Below are 19615 nucleotides of genomic sequence, written 5' to 3' on the forward strand. Positions count from 1 at the left end.
TGAATTCGAAAGACTAAGAAATATACAACTCTGCTTCAAATATGCCTTTGGTAAACAAAGTTTCTCGCAAACTGACAGTGTGCAACAGCTCAGACGGCTCCAACCTATCTGGATGCGCGGTGACTAATGCACAAGCTGTGTGTGTGTGTGGCTTACAAGAGGACAGCAGACCGTCTTAAGTAATGACGAGCGCTTACTCGCCCACTGCGACTATCAAATATGTTTTTCTTTCTCATTCTATGATGATACGTTCAAAGGGAATCTGTGGGGTTTCAGACGGGAACAGTTACAAGCTTGATGGATGGGTAACTGTACAGCATATACAGCTGGAAAAACCCATCGCTGGGCTTTTTATTCTCACAGCGAAAATAGATAAAGATGAATGTAAAAGAGCTAATTAGTGAAGGATGTTTTCTCCAAAACATTTCCATTAAAGAAAAACCTAAGAAGGCGTAGGAGGCAGTGGAGGGAATTCTCTAGTTTTGGCTTCAAGTCGGTGCACGTTTGCTAAGTTGAACAAGACGTCGCAATCATCAGATGCCCATCAAGCGCCATGGAAACTCCTTTCACTATGTTTGTTTTAGCTTTATATTACTTTTGATTTTTGCTGTAAAATCGACAAGATGCCTGGTTACAGTTACGCTTTGATGTGATTGAAACCAAATGAGACCTTTTGCACAACCACACACACACACACACACACACACACACACACACACACACACACACACACACACACACACGTACACACACAGACACACTTTTTCCTGTGTGGTGCTAGAGGAAGGCCCATGTGGTTCTCTGCCATGTATCTGCGGTTTCCAACACAAATCGCTGGCAGGGAAAAAAGGCATTTCTGCTTTGGCCTGCTGCTGCAAAGCATCAGTTTCATAACAACACTTGTTTTCTTAGCATTACTCAACAACACTGAAGCCAGTTTCTAAGGCATGCTATCAAAGTGGGTGAAAAAAGGGCTATTTCACACAAATTATTAAGATTTTAACGTAAAATTTTAATGTTCCAACCTTTCAAAGTTCAGAGCCGTTGCCGTAAACTTCCTTTCATATATTATCGCAGAACATCTGCCTCGGCTCCAAAATTTACACATCCACCTTAAAAGATGAAGTGCTACAGCCACTGACACCATGCTCATGATATCATGTAAAAGTTTGTGTGTGTGTGTCTGTGTGTGTGTGTTTTGTGGTGTTGCTGTTGGAGGCGATCCAGACATGCAGATGGCTCTGGTTTGTGTTTGCACTGAGGGGCTACAAGCCTCTCGCCTCCCTAGTGACCATGACAAACCATGTGCACGCACACAAACACAGACACGTGCACACTAACTTTCACATGGGTCAAGTGTAGAAGGGTTTTACTGGTAAACGTTTCATCAAGTCATTGTATTTCAATAAACCAGTGGTCATTTTGACAGCTAACTGTGATTTAGTTTTATTCATAGGCTGTGTTCGAAATGGTACACTCCGTACTATATACTACAAACTCAATGATTATATACTGTATACTATTAGTATGATTAGGATGATGACCGTTCCCACTAAAATATACTGTACTTCCAAGTGTCCCAAGAAGCATTTCGAACAAACGACAAACTGAGGTTAAATATCTCCGTTGATTCTCCGCCTTTGAAAGTTCTGAGAACATTTTAAGCGAGAAAGTGACCAAGTGGAATATCAACATGTTGTCATTTGATCCATAAAACTCGCGGAAACACATTTAATGCCGACATTTCTGAGCTTTTCAGAGATCCGCCATTGTGCTACTAACAATACTTGCGGTTACTGTAACTTCAAAACAAGAGCCCTATTTACAAAAGTGTTCAAAAACTAATAGAAGACAAGAGGAGATGCTTTTAATTTGAAAAGGGGATGTTTGATTTTTTTTTTTAGCTTGAAGCCGGTCCCAGGATGATTTTAAGTTCTGCTCACAATGCATAATTTCTCACATACTCAATCTTTCCATACTATCTCAGGTGAATGCATTACATACTAATTTTGACGTCAGACTTAGTATGAGTAGGATAGTATGCTATTTCAAAAACAGCCTCCGTCTTTTGACTAAAATGCAACTTAGTTAAAAATTTTGTCATCAGGGTTATTTGGATTAAAGTCTAGTTTTCGTCAACTATAAGACATTAAGATTTTAGTCGACTAATTCTGTTACAGATAAGTCTACTAAAATATGAAGCATAAGAGTTTATGCATTTTATTAAGATTGAATTACCAATTATCAACATAATATGGGATGGTATTAATGGAAATAATGATAATAATAAATACACACACACATATTTTATGTGATCAATACGTAAGACCACAAACATAAAGATAATTTTTCCATGCAACAAAAGTAAGTCTGATTGGATTTTGTCCCATGTGAACATTATTATTTGTTGACAAAAATATTACATTTTGATAAAGTTTTCATATTCATGTATTTTCTTCAATTAGTCATAGTTACGTTATTGTCACTTGAAAAATGTAGTCATAGCAAACTATGACGAAAATATTACGTCATCAAAATGAACACTGTAATAAACTGCGTATTTACTGCAGACTGAAACTGCAACTGAAAACAAGCTTAAGTGAATAAGACTTTCCAGGGAACACCACGGAGTCATATCACTCATGACGTCTTTCAGGTGTGTCCTATATATAAACACAGTGTTTTCTATCTATAGTCTTTGTGCCAGATAGCAGGCATGCATATACCGTTATAGTGTGCCAGCCTTCACCTGTTCAACTCTGTCTGCCACACATTACCATAGCAACCACTACAACAACGCAGCAGGAAAGCCTTTTGGACTTCCTGGGAGATCCTCTGGTATGCAGGCAAAATGTTTATCCACTTGAAAGCGTTGCCCTGACGACCAGAGGCCTGTGAATAGGGAAACCCCTTATCTCTCAGCCTCGTTGTTGAACCATCGTCACAGATCAAAGGTCGTGCAGGTAGCAGTAAAAACACCCTAAAGGCTGCTCCATATACTGTATGTGTGTCACCATGGAGATTCTGTTTGGGTGGCGCTCACGCTTCACAGGACGTGAATGGCTGATGCAGAGAAAAGTGTAAAAAAAAAAAGAAAAAGAAAAAAGAAGGGCGTCCCTCAGCTCTGAGTCAGAACCTGTACGCTTTTACGCAGGAACTCCAGAGGAGTGGATTCATGAATGAGCTGCAAACCAAAGGCTTGTTTTTGTTTGTGAAAGCTTGGGAGGGCCGGGCTTTAAAACCGTGCTTAGTAGGCTAGGGCAACAGTTTGTTTCTGCAGGCAATATTCAGTATTTATATTCTCATCAAGTCTGGTGTTAATACAAAGTAAAGGGTTCAATTTCAGGTTTAGAAGATCACTATTTCAGACCATAAAATAAACACTCATCTAGCATAAAAGATTATTTATCCAACAATACCTGCCTGAGTGATGCTATAGTGCAGATTGGGCCCTAGTCCATCGCAGCGGTAAAGGTTTTAATTAAGAATTACAATAAATTATGTTAAGAAAATACATACAGCCATTAAGGGCGACTGGCAGCCCAGGGGCCAAATGTGCAGCCCCCAACATAAACGTACAAAATGCAGAAAAAATAAAATAAAACCTATAAGATAATGAAAAAATACATATATACAGAAAGCAACAGCAAAACTGCACAAATTTACTCCCAAAACGATTATAAAAACACAAAAAAATCAGAACAATGAAAAAAAATTATAATCAAAACTCTAAAAACATACAAAATTACATAAAAATACACAAAGTGACTCCAAAAACCATGCAAAATTACAGAAATACACAAATAGGCTACACAAATGTCAGAAACGTATACAAAATAACAGCAAAAATACACAAAATGCCTCCAAAAAAGATACAAAAATTACAGAAAAATACCCAAAATGACTACCAAAATAACAGAAAAACATATACAAAACAATAACTAAAACACAAAGTGAGAGAGAAATATACAAAATAACTCAAAGCCAAAACCCTTTGTTGTTTCCTGCATTAATGCTCAGTTTTTGCCCACCTACATTTAAAAAATTTAAATCTTTATACAACCAAAAAAAAGGATTAGATTAGTAAAAGCCTTTTTGGGAGAGTTTGCATGTTCTCACTTCCACAAACATGCCTGATAACTTCACTAGAGTATCTTGTTTTTTTTCCACTTGGAGTTTAATGGGTTTGTCAATGATTCCGTATACGTTCATAACATCTGGAAAGGCCTGACTTCAATTAGCAAATTTTGAAGAAATCCCCAATATTTTTATTCAACAGCATAACTCAATTCAGAGTAATAAGCTGAGAAATCTGAAAAATGTGCTTGTTCATTATGACTTGGTTCGTTTCTGGAACATTCCTTCTGGTCCAGTATGAGAAACTTCCCAACGGGGGGAAAACAGCAGGCCACGTTTCAAAATCATTACTCACCACAAAAACTTTCATTTTCAGTCGCTCAAACTTTTCTGCTAACAAATGGAAACTACTTCTCTGTGATTGGATGTCTTTTAAAAATTGGCTAAAGGTATAGCATGATGACAGAACAGAGCGCTGATTATCTGTAAAAGGTTCATCTGTTTTCCATTGCTTTGTAATATCATCATAAGTTGAACATTATCTTCCCTCCTCCTATGTGCCAGATGAAGCTTTAGACAGCTATGTATTTATTAAGGTGTTTATCCCAGCCAGGTTCAATAATTCAAGGCTCAATTCTCAAATTGAATCAAAAGTTGCATCATTGCGACTCATGCACAGAAGAATAAAGTGCTTGCACTTACAGGACTAGGACATCTTTTTTTATTTGGAAGAATATGTACAATTATTTCATGCTTTATAAAACACGTGTAAAACTCAAGGCCCGGGGGCCAAATTCAGCCCATTAGAGCAGGGGTTCTCAACTGGTCTCACCCTGGAACCCACTTTTTACCACGGTCCTTAAATCGCGACCCACTTTTTTTGGGGGAATTTAACCAACCAAATTTAGTTTTTCAAAAATAGTTGTTGAAAAAACACACACATAATCTTTTTTAAAAACATAAATCTATATATTTTCTGGTGCAACATGCATTTCACAGCAATGTCTGTCAAAGGAAATGTTTGTTTTAAAATAAAAGACAAGTCCAACGTGAGAGAAACAAAGTATTTATTTATTTTTGACCAGCTATCCGTGACCCACCCAGTACAGGTCCGTGACTCACTTTTGTGTCCCGACCCACCAGTTGAGAATCGCTGCTTTTGAGTATCAAATTCGGCCTGCTCGAGAAAGTGAAAATGATAGAAAAAAAAAGGATTCATCATTTTGTAAATGACCAACTAATTCAGTTGTAGATATCTCAGTCCCTCTAAATTAAAAAAAAATCTATTAAAAACCACAATATCATCCAAAATGTGGCAAATTTTCCTCAAATTGTGCAACAAAATTTCCCCAAATTCCCAAAATCAGGGAAATTTAAGTGAAGATCCTGCGGAACTGATATACTCACATACTTTATCATTTATACGTGAAAGTGCAAACCAGGGCACATGATGAATGTGGAATTTGCACCTAAAATCTGCTTTAGAAGATAAAAGTTGGCTTGGTTATTGTTTCTTCTGTTCTGATTTTGATCAGATTACATTTTCCTACATAAAAAACCCTCTGGAAACTGTAAAAATTGTCTTCTGCAGAGCTGAGACATGTTGCATTTCTCTTATAAATCCCAAAACCTTTTTTTTTACTGATGCAAACATGGCTTTGCAGTGAGCAATAGTAAAACAGTCTCAGTTGGTTCAATTTGCTTCCTCAGCTGGAATACATTCATTCCTGTTATTTCCCTTTATGTTTTCCGCAAGGGATGTGCAAACATTTATTTAAACCATCGGCGGTGATAAACCCGAGCGTAGCTGAACTATTAATCAATATTACACCTTCTGTGTGTGTCTTCCTATGGAGCCCTCAGGAAGACACCCTGTTGGACATCCAGATACTGGGCGACCTTTCCTTTGATAAACAACATTTAAGGATCGCAAAGCACTTAATCAATTTGGAGAATGTTAATTTATGCTTTGAAATATTGATAGGGATGATCCGCCTCCTGTGAGCAGAGGCTCGTTAAAAAACATAATCCCCCGAGCATCCAGCCAGCAGAAAAAGATCAGATGGGGCTGTTTATGCTGAGCTTGACCTGTTGAATTAAAGATCAACACAAAATTTTATTTACCCTTAAATGTGCATGAATGATTTACACACACTTTGTATATTTCAAAACAGCAGTTTGTTGGAGTTTATATGGCTTTGCGGACACACAGATGCTCTAAAGCAGGGATCTGCAACCTGCGGCTCTGGAGCCTCATGTGGCTCCTTGACCTTTTTGCAATGGCTCCCTATATAGCTTGACACACAAAAAAAAAAATCATCATAGAACAATTTTTTAACCTAAAAGCAAATCACATTGTGCAATAACTCTACCACCTTCCTTCTTCATCTCTTCTAAACTTTTTTTGCACCTGTGGCTAACCTTAAGTTTTTTAATCCCCTGTAAGATAACTAAACCAGCAAAAAGACTATTCTGCAATTAAATAGAGATTTTAGTTGTGTGGGGAATGATTTATTGAACTGCTTAATATGCAAGAAATGAGTTGTGACCAACACGATCATGTCATCAAATTTATTTTTTGTAGCCCTACAAGTACATTAAGTAAAAAAATACATGATTTTAACTATGTATAGATTTGTATACACTGTATGTTTTCATTGAGAAGGTACTTTTTAGCTCCTCTGAGAGTAAAGGCTGCAGAACGTTGTAGAATAAAACTTCAATGAAAAAAAACCACAGGTGTCATTAATACAGCCAAAATGATGGACGGATAAGGAATTCACCCAAATCCATAGCATGAGGGTCAAATCACTGCAAAGGTGGTTCTCATAGAAAGGTCCTAAAACTGGTCCTTATCAATTTGCGCAAAAGCTCTGAGGTTTCCATTCACGAGATGACGGATTAAAAACATTAAAGCAAAGATCATTCTTTGAGTCGCACCACAGGATTCCCTCACTGTCATCATGGAAAATATTTCACATCTTGGACCCACACACGCGTGTGGATGTACGCATGCACCACTTTATAGAAACAACCGCTGGGTGAGGGTGTGGATTGGCCCGTTCCCAGGTTTCATTGTCCGCCGTAGCTTCGACAAGCCAGTCAGACCAGTTTGGATGGAGCTCCCGCTCCAATAAATTGCAAAGTAAAAGATGTCTTTTATGGTACATTTTGCTTTTCATGTCGCACCCCAGGCAAGCCCATTAATGTGCTGTTTTTTACTAAACAAGCACTGAAAACGATGTGTGCTGCTATCAAAGCAGCTTTAACTGCTATTTTTTTAATCTTGTCTTCACCGAGTAAATAAAACATGATATCTTTAATATTCATTGCTCTGCTGTCTGTTATTAATGTAGTTTCACACACAACAAAAACCAAACAATCATAAACTGTAGCTATTTTTTTTTATTTTTTTTTTTACTAACTATCTAATATTAAACCCTTTAGAGCAGCGGTCTGAAACCTTTATTCTTAAAGGAGCCTTTTGGTTTATCTCACCTGGATTAAAGTCCTTCTAGGGCAAAAAAATATCTTCTCAATGAAGGCGTACAAAAATCTGCTTTTTTAATTTTTTTTTTTTTTTTTTTTCAAGCTAGGCGATAAAACAAACATAAAAAGCTTGTACAAAAAAAAAAAAAAGAATTATATTCTGGGCAAATCAAGCCTGTATCTGGCTTATGAAACAAGATATGAAAATAAAACGTAAATGCCAGAAATGGAAATTTCAGTTTTGACATTCAGATTGAGTTTTTATATATAAAACATCTGCCTTAAAAAGGAAGAGACCAAGTCTTGCACAATTAAAACTTTTTTTATTGTCCACAAAAGCATCTGTATAAAATTAAATGTTTGCCAAAATGTATTTATTAATAATGTAATATTGTTAAAAATAAAAATAACACCAATGAATGCAGTTCAAATAGAAAAGATTATCAGGCTCGAAGTGTAAATGTATTAATTCTAAAACTAAGAAAATAACAGGTATTCAGTACTGTTTTGATGCCGTGCATTTCGTTTAATCTGATTGGTCTGCTGTAATGTGATGCATTTGATTGTTTTTTGTAGTTTCACAAAGTCCTTTGATCATTTGAAAACAAAAAAATATAATTTACTCAGTAACGGTTGGGTGTAGAAATGTAATGAATTACTTTACTTCTTTTAAAATATGCTTAAGTACAAGTAAAATTACTGATTTAGAAATATACTCAAAAAAGTACCGTTAAAAGGAACTCAATTACAGTAACGGTAGTACTTGTAATCTGTTACTTTCACCTCTGCATAATAATGATTTTACTTTATTTTCTTAAAGGAATCCTGCTGCTGCGTACATCACTTCCTATATGCAGAAACCTGATAGCATGTTGTGTTAACCTCTTCCTGACAGTCACACACCTGCAGCCTTTTTTGTGTGTGAGGATTTAGTTTAAGATCTACAGTGTCTAACCCAAAGTAGAAACACTGGCAGAAAAGGAAACAGTCGCATGCCACAGTTGAGCAGCGCCAATAGAAAACATCATCGGTCTGTTTTCTCAGCCTGTTTCACTTCCGACTCGTGCACCTTGGCCTAACTTTGCCTCTTTGATGACTCCATCCATGTTCTCCTTCTGTACTTCTAGTGTTACAGTCTAATCTCAGATTATGGAGGTCTGCTGGCCTTAGGTCACAGATGGCTGACAATTACATCTCCCTTTTGTGTTTCGTACGGTGTCAACGCTTCTAGCTGCAGTGTCCTTTCTAGCCCAGTTTCCCATTGGTCTCTTTATCCAAGCAGAATTGTGATTTAGAAAGGAGGTAAACACTTTGGTTTCATGAGTAGGGACAGTATAATTGAAAAGCCCTCTGTGACTATTTTAAGGCACTGGTGGGAACAAGGCTCCCATGTGTTTGGGCTCAGGTTTTCTCTTGCTTTTCTCATTGATTGATATATTTGTTTGTAGGTTTTCCTTTGGGGAAAGTATACGAACACAAAGAATATATATAAAAAAAAACAACTATCGTATGTGCTTTCAACTGTAATCTCGCACCTATTTTCTAGAACTCAATCAAGAGAACACAAGGGCTACATTGTCACGACTGGCCGTGCATTCAAACAGGTTTCACTTCTTAAAGCCATCCATTGCCAGCACTGCTCTGCAATCCCTGACATCCCACAAACCAAAATTAACGTTGTTTCACTGCGAGTAAAGAGCTTAAACAAACAGAAACATCAGCCGTCAGCGTCTTCTCCCAGCCCAGTCTGCCATAATACGCTCTTTGTTCTCCTGAAATCATAAACTCCTATTTTGGACGTTGTTTTCATGAATCAAATGGAGCCCTTTGCGACATGATGACAGACACTTTGAGCAGGAACTTTAAACTTGGCATCTCTTTAACAACACTTAAATGTTTTCCTCATACTTAAGCTATGAAAAAAATACATTCAAAGAGAGAAAGGCCCCAGAGCAAAGGCAAAGAGCAAGTGAGGACATAAAGAATCAACAAAAAAACTAATTATAGTGCCAAATTATTATTGTTATTATTTTAAACAGTATGGCAGGTTCAATCGGATTTTTTTGGCTACACACTCGCTACTTAGTCTGTCTAGTGGAAACTGCGTGGCAGATTTGAATGTTGTAGCAAACGGCTAAAATGTTTCTTTTTGGGTGTTTTTGTTGTAGATAATTTAACTCTTTATAACATTTAGGGTATAATAAATATTCATACTTGTGCAAGTAGCTCTGTAAAAACAGCAAAAATGTATTTAGTTATAGATAGTCATAGTCCTTTGACTGAAATGCTACTTAGTTTTAGTCAAAATGTAGTCGTCAGGACTAAAACTGTTCAAAGCTGCTTTTACCCTCTGAAATAATGTCACCTTTTTCGTTTTTGTGTTTTTGTTTCTTGGTTTTACTTTCTTCATTGTGTCATTTTATTTTATTATCTTTCTAGAAAAAAAATCCTTTATTATTATATTATTTAATTTTTTGAGTTATGTCTAGTTTTAGTCAACCAATAGGCATTAACATTTTAGTCTACTAAACCTGTTACAGATATAGTCAGCTAAAATATAGTTTATGCATTTTATTTTAAAGATTAAATGATCTTTTATCAACCTGATATAGCATAGTATTAATGTTTGTAAATACACACACAGATGTGATGTGATCAATGAACACTTGATTCCATGAGTTCTGATTGGATTTCGTCCCATGTGACAAAATTACAGTTTTGTTTTTATTATTTAACCAAAAAACATCAATAAAATTCTATAATGTAGTTTTTGGTCATGTTTTTTTTTTTTTTTTAATTTATTCAGTCATAGTCGTGTTACTGTCACTTAAAGGGTCCATGTTAAAGGCCCCATGTTAAGCTAAACCGACATTTCCGTGCTTTAAACATCATTAAGTGCTATTAGGGCTTCAGACACATGCCCAAAGTGTTTTTTTCATTGATTTCCTCAATCATTAGTTAGAGGGTGATTTGCTCCTTTCTTACTGCAGGGTGAGCCCAAACACCTCGCTCCAATTTGATGACGCGTTCCCACTTTGATGACGAATTTGACGCGGCACTGAGCTGGAGAATCCGCGCCTCCAGGAAGCTCTCTGCTGTGATTGACATGTAAACAGACACGCCCACAAAGGTGAGCATTTCAGCGTCCTTCGCGCAGTGCTATGTATGTATTTTCTACAGTCTATGTGTATAGCGGTGAACGCCCCGCCCCCATGCTCTGTCTGTGTTTATGAAGCAGCATGAGGAGGGCGGACTTTGTGGCTTTACGTCACCGTGTGGGGACGAGGAAGTCATTGTGCCGTCTATAGACACGCCCTCTCGTGAATATGCATAAGTAGGACGCAAATCAGCCTGTTTGTGTAGAGTTGCTCAGAAAGTGGCTTTTCAGAGGCTAAAACTTCTCAAATACTATGTTTTTGGGGTTCTTACAACAAATGGAGGTGGGTGAAAAATAGCATGAAATGGAACCTTTAAAGAAACGTAGTAGAAGAAAACTATGACAAATATTTTTAGTCAACAAAATGTACACTGCTCTGCAGGTCGGTGTTGAGCTAGATGCTAACTGCTACTGATAACATTCACACAAGATTTAGTCAAACGTAAGATTTCCACTCATTCAGGTGACTTGTACCATGTTTTCTGACCATTTTAGGTCCAATATTATGTTTTGCTAAACTTAAACATGCATATATGTACAATTATATTCTACCAACTCAAAAGCAGGCCTGTTAAAACATTAAAGGCCTGGCTCTGCTTCAGTTCCATTTACTATTTCAGTCTAACATCACTTACAGTACTTCATAAAGGGGGTTAACCTCTTCAAACGGTGGTTCTCTTTATGAGTGTTTCATCATATACGCCCCATTTTTAATGATCACACTTAAAGGCCTTATGTAGGATAAAGCTAAATAACATCATCTAGTAGTTGTTTAAATAACTGCTTCATTATCCAGGTCTGGTAAAAGTTTAGTGTTGCCACTAGGATTCTAGTACAGCATGGAGAACTACGCTATAGTGTTTCACTTTATAACCTATACAGATATACTACATATGTTAAACTCGAGGCCCACGGGCCAAGTTCGGCCCGCCAGATCATCAAGCCCAACCCACAGGAAGATTTTGTTTAAAGTAAAAAATACAGCAAAAACACGACTTTTTGTAAATTATCATATAAAATTATTGATAAAATATGATGGTGGTCGTAGTTCTACATTTTTAACAGCAATATTAAAATAATTTTTAAAAAGCTAGAAAATTCTCTGAAATTATTCCACAGAATTCTGGCAAATTACATTGAAAATTTCGCTAAAAATGTATTGTAAAGTAAAGGAATTTTGAGCAATTGCTGAGCATTCAGGATTTTGTTTGAATTTTAGTTTTTTTCCTTCACAAAAACAAGAAGAAAAATATTTTTTTTGTTCGACCCCCTTGAGGTCAAACTGGGTCGTATGTGGACCTTGAACTTAAATGATTTCTACACCCCTGAAATACACCATATATTTTTGTATTTGATGTATTTTCCATCACCTCCTCCTACCTTGGAATAGCATGCAGTACAGGTGGAAATATTCCTATAAGTATTAAAACAAAAAAATATGTGGTTAACTTTTGCACCACCAAGTAAGCGCTCCTCATCTTCCAACATTAAAATAATTTCATTATAACATAGACAACTGGGTACAGAGCGAGTGTGAGTGAAAAAAAATCAAGAACTTTAAATTGAAATATTGTATTGGCTATTTTGATTACTTGAAAGCAAGAATACAATTGCATAAACCAGGATTGGAACAACACTGTGGAACCATGACAACACAACACAACATCAGACATATTTTAATAAACAATTATTGGACAGTGACCACAACATAATGTTTTACTACTTGATATTAGATGACAAAAGTATCAAGTAAGATACGATGACGTAACATAGGGTAAAACTGTATTAATAAATGTGTTGTTCTGCCCATTCTCTATGGGAAACATTTAAAATGGCGTCTAAAATGTATATTGCTTTAACTTGTTGCTGTTTTCTGCTGATGGAGTGAAATCTAGTCCCAAATAGTTTCAGTATCTCCAGCAAATTTATTTTGTTTTCTTTTTGAATAATATGTTAAAGTTTAATTTATTCAGACAACTTGAATTTGCTAGAATTACTGCACGGAAGTCAAGGACACATCAAAGTGATCAGCAGACGCCTCTGAAGAAGACTAGCAGTTGACACGCGAAACATGCCGGGAGATCAAAGTAAATTTCCAGAAAAAAAGTTGCCTAAATGAATGAAACCTAAACATATTACTCAAAAAGAAGACAAAATGAATTTGCTGCAATTACTACTCGGAAGTCAAGGACACATCAAAGTGATTAGCAGACGCCTCTGAAGAAGTCTAGCAGTTGACACTCTAAACATGCCAGGAGATCAAAGTAAATTTCCAGAAAAAAAGTTGCCTGAATAAATGAAACATATTACATATTTTTCACTATCACCTCAATGTTTGATCAATGTTGTTTTGAGGGAGGGAAAGCGGTAAACAACAAAAAAAAAACACACACACACACTGCAACGAGGCACAAAGTGTGTTTCCAGATTTCTAAGTTAGCCACACTTTTTACATTTGACTCCAGAAAAAGATCAAAAGGAGGCGAAGCCGCACGCTGCAGAAGACGACGAAGAAGGGAAAAACTTCTCACCAGAGGTCTCCAAAAATAGATGCTTTCATATTTTTGCCTTCCTCAAAATCAGTGCAAGGCTCAACCCGAGTTCCATGTTTTACACGCACATTTGCAACTTTGTGCATGTAGTAAATTACTTCTGCTATGGGCTAAAAAAAAAAAAAAAAAATCAAAACAGTTTGTGCTGTGTCTGCATGGAAAACACAAGGCTTTGTTTTACCTTCTCATAAAAATATGCTGATGTAGGAGATAATTCAAGATAATACCACCTTTATGATTTTCTTTTTCATACACAATTTTTATTTATTTATTATTGAACATGTAAGTACTAAAACAATCCATATAAAATTAAAGGAATGTCACAAAAAAAAGTTTCCAATGAAACATTTACACCAGTGGTTCCCAACTTTTTTTGGGGTTGTGACCCTATCACACATTTTTAGTGACCATGGAGACAATTTTTTTGTGATAATGTTTTGAGTACCTTGACTAGTGTACAAAGTAACAAGATATTTTCATGCTGTATTTTATTTTGATTTGAAATTAAATTCTACTTTATTTATGTAGAGTAAATTACAGTCATCTCGAAGCGCTATCAAAAATATAAAATTATTTAAAAAAAAAAAAGAAAAACCCCAACAAATCCACATCATTTTAATGAATTACTAGACCTTTCAGGCGGCCCCATTTGATTTCTTGGCAACCCCAAGGTTTAAAACCCTGCTTTACGCGTTCAAAACAACATGGCATTGAATTAAAACACATTACTTTATTCTCCTCCTAAATCAACAATTAAATTTGACAAAAATAAAAACAGCATTTTCTTCTTTTCCTTTCCTTTTCAGATTTTGGTTACAACAAACTAAAAAACATAGTTTCATTGTCTTTTACAACCTTTACACATGGTCTAAAGTCTCTGTCTCACTGTAAGAAGGCCCTAGTTTACACTCTCAAGGTTTAGACATGACCTTTTTGTGAAGAGTTTGCATGTTCTCATGTTTTAGAGGCCTTTCTTTTTTCCATTTGTTTTAGCTTTTCCCTTGTCTAAAAACACATTTTGACACTGCCTGACTCATTTTACCTTGATTTGACAAACACACTCGTATTATTCTTTTGTTTGGTTGTTTTCCTGTTGTCATCTGAAAATACATGTAGAACAATGCAGTTGATTTTAAAAGCAGTGAATTTAAGAAATGTACTTTGTGGGTTTTGTTTGGATCAATCAACGGAGGTGTTCTTTCAACTCGACATCAAGGATTCGTCAGGCTGTCAGTGTAGGCAGAACAATCAGTTCTATGTGTATATGCAGTAGAATGATTCTAATGAGCTGTGCTAAATAAGAGGAGCTTAAATAAAGACTACTGCATCCTGCAACAGTTAAGACTAAAGTGCATGTTAAAGCACTTAACTCTGTCCTGGTTGTTCATTATAGTTATCTTAGATTAACAGCCCCTTCAATAAAAATAAAGCAAAAGTGAGCAGGCAAATGAAACACTGAGCGGTTTCCAGTATGCAGGCCTGACCCAGACTTCACTTACACCCACCAGCGCACTTTCCCCCGACATCAGCAAACAAGAAAAACTGCAAAGCACTTTTATTATTCATAAAACACGGCTATATAAGCTGTCACACGCATTTCAGACAATGATGTGGAATGTTTTTTATACACTGTGCATTACACTCCCATAAAGTGCTGCTTTTTTGTTCAATACAGCATGTCTAGACTATAGTTTTATCCTCATTATTGCCGGGAGCTAATTAGGATTTTATTGTTCGAGTCAATTAGGGTTTTCAGTCTGTCTTTGTTTTTCTCTGTCATTCCCTGTGTCTGTAGAGGCAATGCCAGTCCACCAGTCACCAACACGGGTAAAGAACCAATGCACAAACCACAAGGATGGAACCGTCTGCACGTCTGCCTGATGGTCACATAGAAACTGGAAAAAGCTGAAATCCAAGTAGGAGATTACCACAATGTTTGGTATAGATGCAAATCTGTGCACTACAAGTTGGATCTACTGCACTGAGTAGCTTTGGTATGAATACAATCTGTAAGAAAAGCCAGAGACGGTGACCAACAGGCTTCTCAGTGATGGTACATTATGGATTGTTTCCCATTCCATCACAGGAAACACGTTCACCCGATAATAAACATGACCAAAGTCTGAACCCGCATCCGTGTAACTGTACAGTAACAGCAAACACAGTTACACTTAAGTTTAAAGTGATTCATAAACACCAAGAAAATAATTAAGTCAAATTATCTTGATATGGCCAATAGTCACTTTTGTGAAATATTTTAGTATTGAACTATTGCGTAAATTTTAGGGGTGACTCGATACAACTTTTTCACTTGTATGTTAAGGTTTCATTTATTCAGGAAATTTACTTTGAATTTACTGAAATTTCCATGTAAATTTGATAAAAACATATTGTCTGAATAAATGAAAACCTTAACATTATATTCAAAAAAGAAGACAAAATGAACTTGCTGGAACTTTTTCACTTCCAATACGATACTGATATTGCAGCGTCGATTTTTAGCCACTTACGATATTGATCCGATACAATATCAACTCCAATCCTACATTATTTTATTTCTTATTTAGTAGTGTGGAATCTTTGAAAAAGGTTTAATCAAGTGATATTCATCAAAACAGAGAACAACAGTCAGCAACAGTAGGTATGAGGAAAAACTCATCCTTTTATGATGCATTTTAACTTTAAACACAAGAATAATTGAAAAGTGAATAAAATAAATGAAAAACAAACAAACTCTAATTTAAGCGTGTTCCACAATTGAATAGAATGAATGAAAAATATATCACAAGACCCTGAAAAAAAAACCGAGACAAATACATACAAAAAATAAGTTATGTAGCAGAGATTTTAGATGCCAGTTTTTAAATTAAAATCAGACTGATATCTGATATCAATATTGGATCAGGAGACCCATAGTAAATTCTGGTGATCACCAACCTAAAAAAGATATTTGTAAATCAAGTATTTATTATAACCCTAACACCTTCGTTAAAGGGCCAATGTTACACTAAATCAATTTTTCTGTGCTTTAAACATCATAAAGTGCTATTAGGGCTTCATACACATGCCCAAAGTGTTTTTTTCATTGATTCCCTCAATTGTTAGAGGGTGATTTGCTCAAAAAAAAAAAAAAAACAGACACGCCCACAAAGGTGAGCATTTCAACATCCTTCGCGTAGTGCCCTGTATGTATTTTCTACAGTCTATGTATATACATCACCGTGTGGGGAGAAGGAAGTCAGTGTCCCGTCTATAGACACGCCCACTCATGAATATTCATAAGTAAGCTTTAAATTAGTCCATTTGTGTAGAGTTGCTCAGAAAGTGACTTTTCAGAGGCTAAAACTCTGGAAAACAGGCGAGTTTGGGAAAATAAACCTCAAATACTATGTTTTTAGAGTTCTTAGAACAAATGGAGATGGGTGAAAAATAGCATGACATGGGACCTTTAAGACGTCAATTCATTTTGTGTAAAAGGCTGAACAAAGAAACAATCTGTGCTGCATGAATCACTTTCACCTTTAAAGCAACATCAAGAAAAATATTGAATGATAGAGGTTAAAAAGCCTTTGGAACATTAAAGGTCTCTGTTTTTTGATTTCATGGAATTGGAAGATAATTCAACAGGACTTCAAGTAATTAAGAGTTCAGGCTACAGTATCCTTCTTTGACTAATTTCCCTGTTTTGAAACATCAGGACATGGAGAAAAGTGTCTTCCCAGCAGTTAAATAACGTTAATTTATACATGTGGTTCTCGTAAACATGAGTAGAAATCATTTTAATATTGAATGTTCAAAAGAGGTCAGCAAAGTGCAGATGCCTTTAACACAGGCATGATGTCCATAAAATGCTGTGAAGTTTGGTGAAATGAGAACATGTCAAATATTAACTTCTTCTGGGAACTTTACCCTGCTAAATACTGCAAAACCACACTGAAATGAGTTTGGGGAATTAATACTGGAAGGAAGAAGGTGTCGAGAACATTTGAGCGAGAACATCAGAGAAACAAAGGGAAAAATAATGACTGAAATGAAGTTTATAAGCTGCGTGGAGGGAGGGCAGCTGTGATCCTGGTGAAGCTCCATCAACGAGAGCTGGTGGTTAGTCTCAGGTTACACTCTTTCTTTCCTCGTCCAGCTACTCTTAGTCCCAACTGCACGTTTACAGTGAAATTATCCCTGAGGATGTCAGCATTCACGTTCTGCTCTCCGGCTGTCGCTCAGCGTGTCTGTCAGATAAGAGTCGGAGAGTTAGGACAGCTGGAGGAGAACGTGTATACACTGCTTCTAGATGCACCATCTCATGAGCGTCAGGCTTCATCGTCCCAATGACTGAGAGGTAAACAACAGGTGTTACATGCAGGAGGCCTGGGGTGGGCTTAATTTAAGAAGGGAGGACTAAAATAGCTGACTGTAGATTGGGTGACAACAAGAAACATGAGGCATTGTTTGCGAGAACACCAACACCCCGCTGCTCTCTGGTGCTACTGAAAGATTCCCTCGTCCCTGACACCAGTGTTTTTTCATCTAGTCATTTTTGCCATTTTTAATAAAATGTTTAGAATAAACTTGCAGTTAACAAGCACTCAGTTTATTAAAGGGAACAAGAGCTTCTCTTCAAATTCATGGAAGACACATGCATTCTTAAGGGGATGCGATCAGTTTGCGCAATTGGGAAATGACTTTCTCTAGTTATTGCAGGTAAATATTGACAAAATTCTGCACTTTTTGCCCTTGGATTTTAATAAACTGGACAGGCAGAGAAAAACCGCTAACGAAATGCTTAAAGCTGTTTGCGACACATTTTTGTTTATTCAGATAAATCAAAAGCGTAGGCCACATAAATCAATAAATTGAAGATCAGTTGCTCAAAGAAAGACTTAAAAAGTTGAAATTTTGGCTTGAAAGTTTGTTTTGAGCTCCACTGTTTATTGACGTTGTCGGAAATGTTATGCATATTGCCTCGTGGAATGTGTAGTCACATTTTTTTATTCATTTTGATATCACAGGGAATACCCGGGAACAAACTAGAACAAATATGTTGTCAAACAAATCACTGATGTCTTTGTCTGGCGAAGAAACACAAGGAATTACAGTAAGAATGAAGGAAAACACTTTGATGGATCTGTTTACAGGACTCTTTGCGGTGGAGAAAACAAAACAAATTTTCAAGAGGCAGTTTAAATCGGTTACATCCTTTTTAATTTATTTTTTTTTCGAGCAAATCATCTTTGATTTATTGATCTATGAGGCCTACTCTATGAATCAATCAGTTTAAAAAAAATAATCTCCAGCAGCAATAAAAACCAAAACTAAAAACACTGTGCTTTGGAAAATCAACCCAGCAGACTTATAGTATGAAACAGAACAGACAAGCAATACAAGCATATGAAGCCAACAAGAGCCAAATGACAGTTGACTGATTATTACAGCCAGCACTTCTTGAATAGGCACTGGGGTAATTAAGTGAGCTGGGAGCACCTGGGTGATCATTAAGAGTGAATGAGGTAATAAACTAAAGGGAAAGCATGCACACTCACGCACGCACACACACTCTGGCAGAACTAACAGAAAGTGACAGACTGACCCATGGGGAGAAACTGACTGCACAGACGCAGACAAACACCAGCACACAATAATGGATGGATACCAGTTAGTGATACGCAGGGCTCTCGCTAATTCACTCCATTGTACCCAACTACAGTATCTAAAATACTCTTGTGTACTCTCTTTACCAGGAAGTGTGTTATCATTCTGATTTTTTTTTTTTAATTCCCAAACTTTTCCCAGTCCCATACCCTGTCAGACATTTAACCTGAAGCATGTACCCCCTACTCCTGCACACTTAAAAACATAATAATGTAATGTCATATACAATGTATCCCTACAGTTAAAATTGTCTTTGCATTTTGTCTATCCTGTTGAGGAATAATATATAACTAGAATATTTGTTTCCTCAAGAAAATGCAAGTGACGATGTAGGTGCTGGCCCACATCATTGAACACGGCATTAGCAGTAGCCTAGCATTACCGTTAGCATTATCCTATCATTAACATTAGCCTAGCATTCATTAGTTAACATTAACTTTAACCTAGCATTAACATTTGCTAGCATTAACATTTGCTAGCATTAACATTTGCTAGCATTAACCTAACATTAACATGAGCTAGCATTTGCATTAACATAGCATGAGCTAGCTTTAATTAACATTAGCATTAACATTAGCATTTACTAGCATTAATTTTAGCACAGTATTATTTATTTATTTATTTATTCAGTTTATTTCCGACATGGTTGCATTCACAGAAGTTTTCTTTTTCTTTTTCTCTCTTTTTTTTT

The 19615-nt window shown here is 36.4% G+C and overlaps 1 long non-coding RNA gene across 1 annotated transcript in view; it reads left to right on the plus strand.

Annotated features, from left to right (window-relative positions):
- LOC114473822 (uncharacterized) overlaps window positions 1-15182 on the plus strand; it is a 28785-nt gene extending 13603 nt beyond the window's left edge. The window contains exon 3 of the long non-coding RNA XR_003675299.1: window positions 15071-15182. This is a non-coding gene — a long non-coding RNA (uncharacterized LOC114473822). The remainder of the gene's footprint in view (window positions 1-15070) is intronic.
- Window positions 15183-19615: the final 4433 nt, after the last annotated feature.

Source organism: Gouania willdenowi, chromosome 12, assembly GCF_900634775.1.
Source record: "Gouania willdenowi chromosome 12, fGouWil2.1, whole genome shotgun sequence".
Lineage (NCBI taxonomy): Eukaryota > Metazoa > Chordata > Actinopteri > Blenniiformes > Gobiesocidae > Gouania > Gouania willdenowi.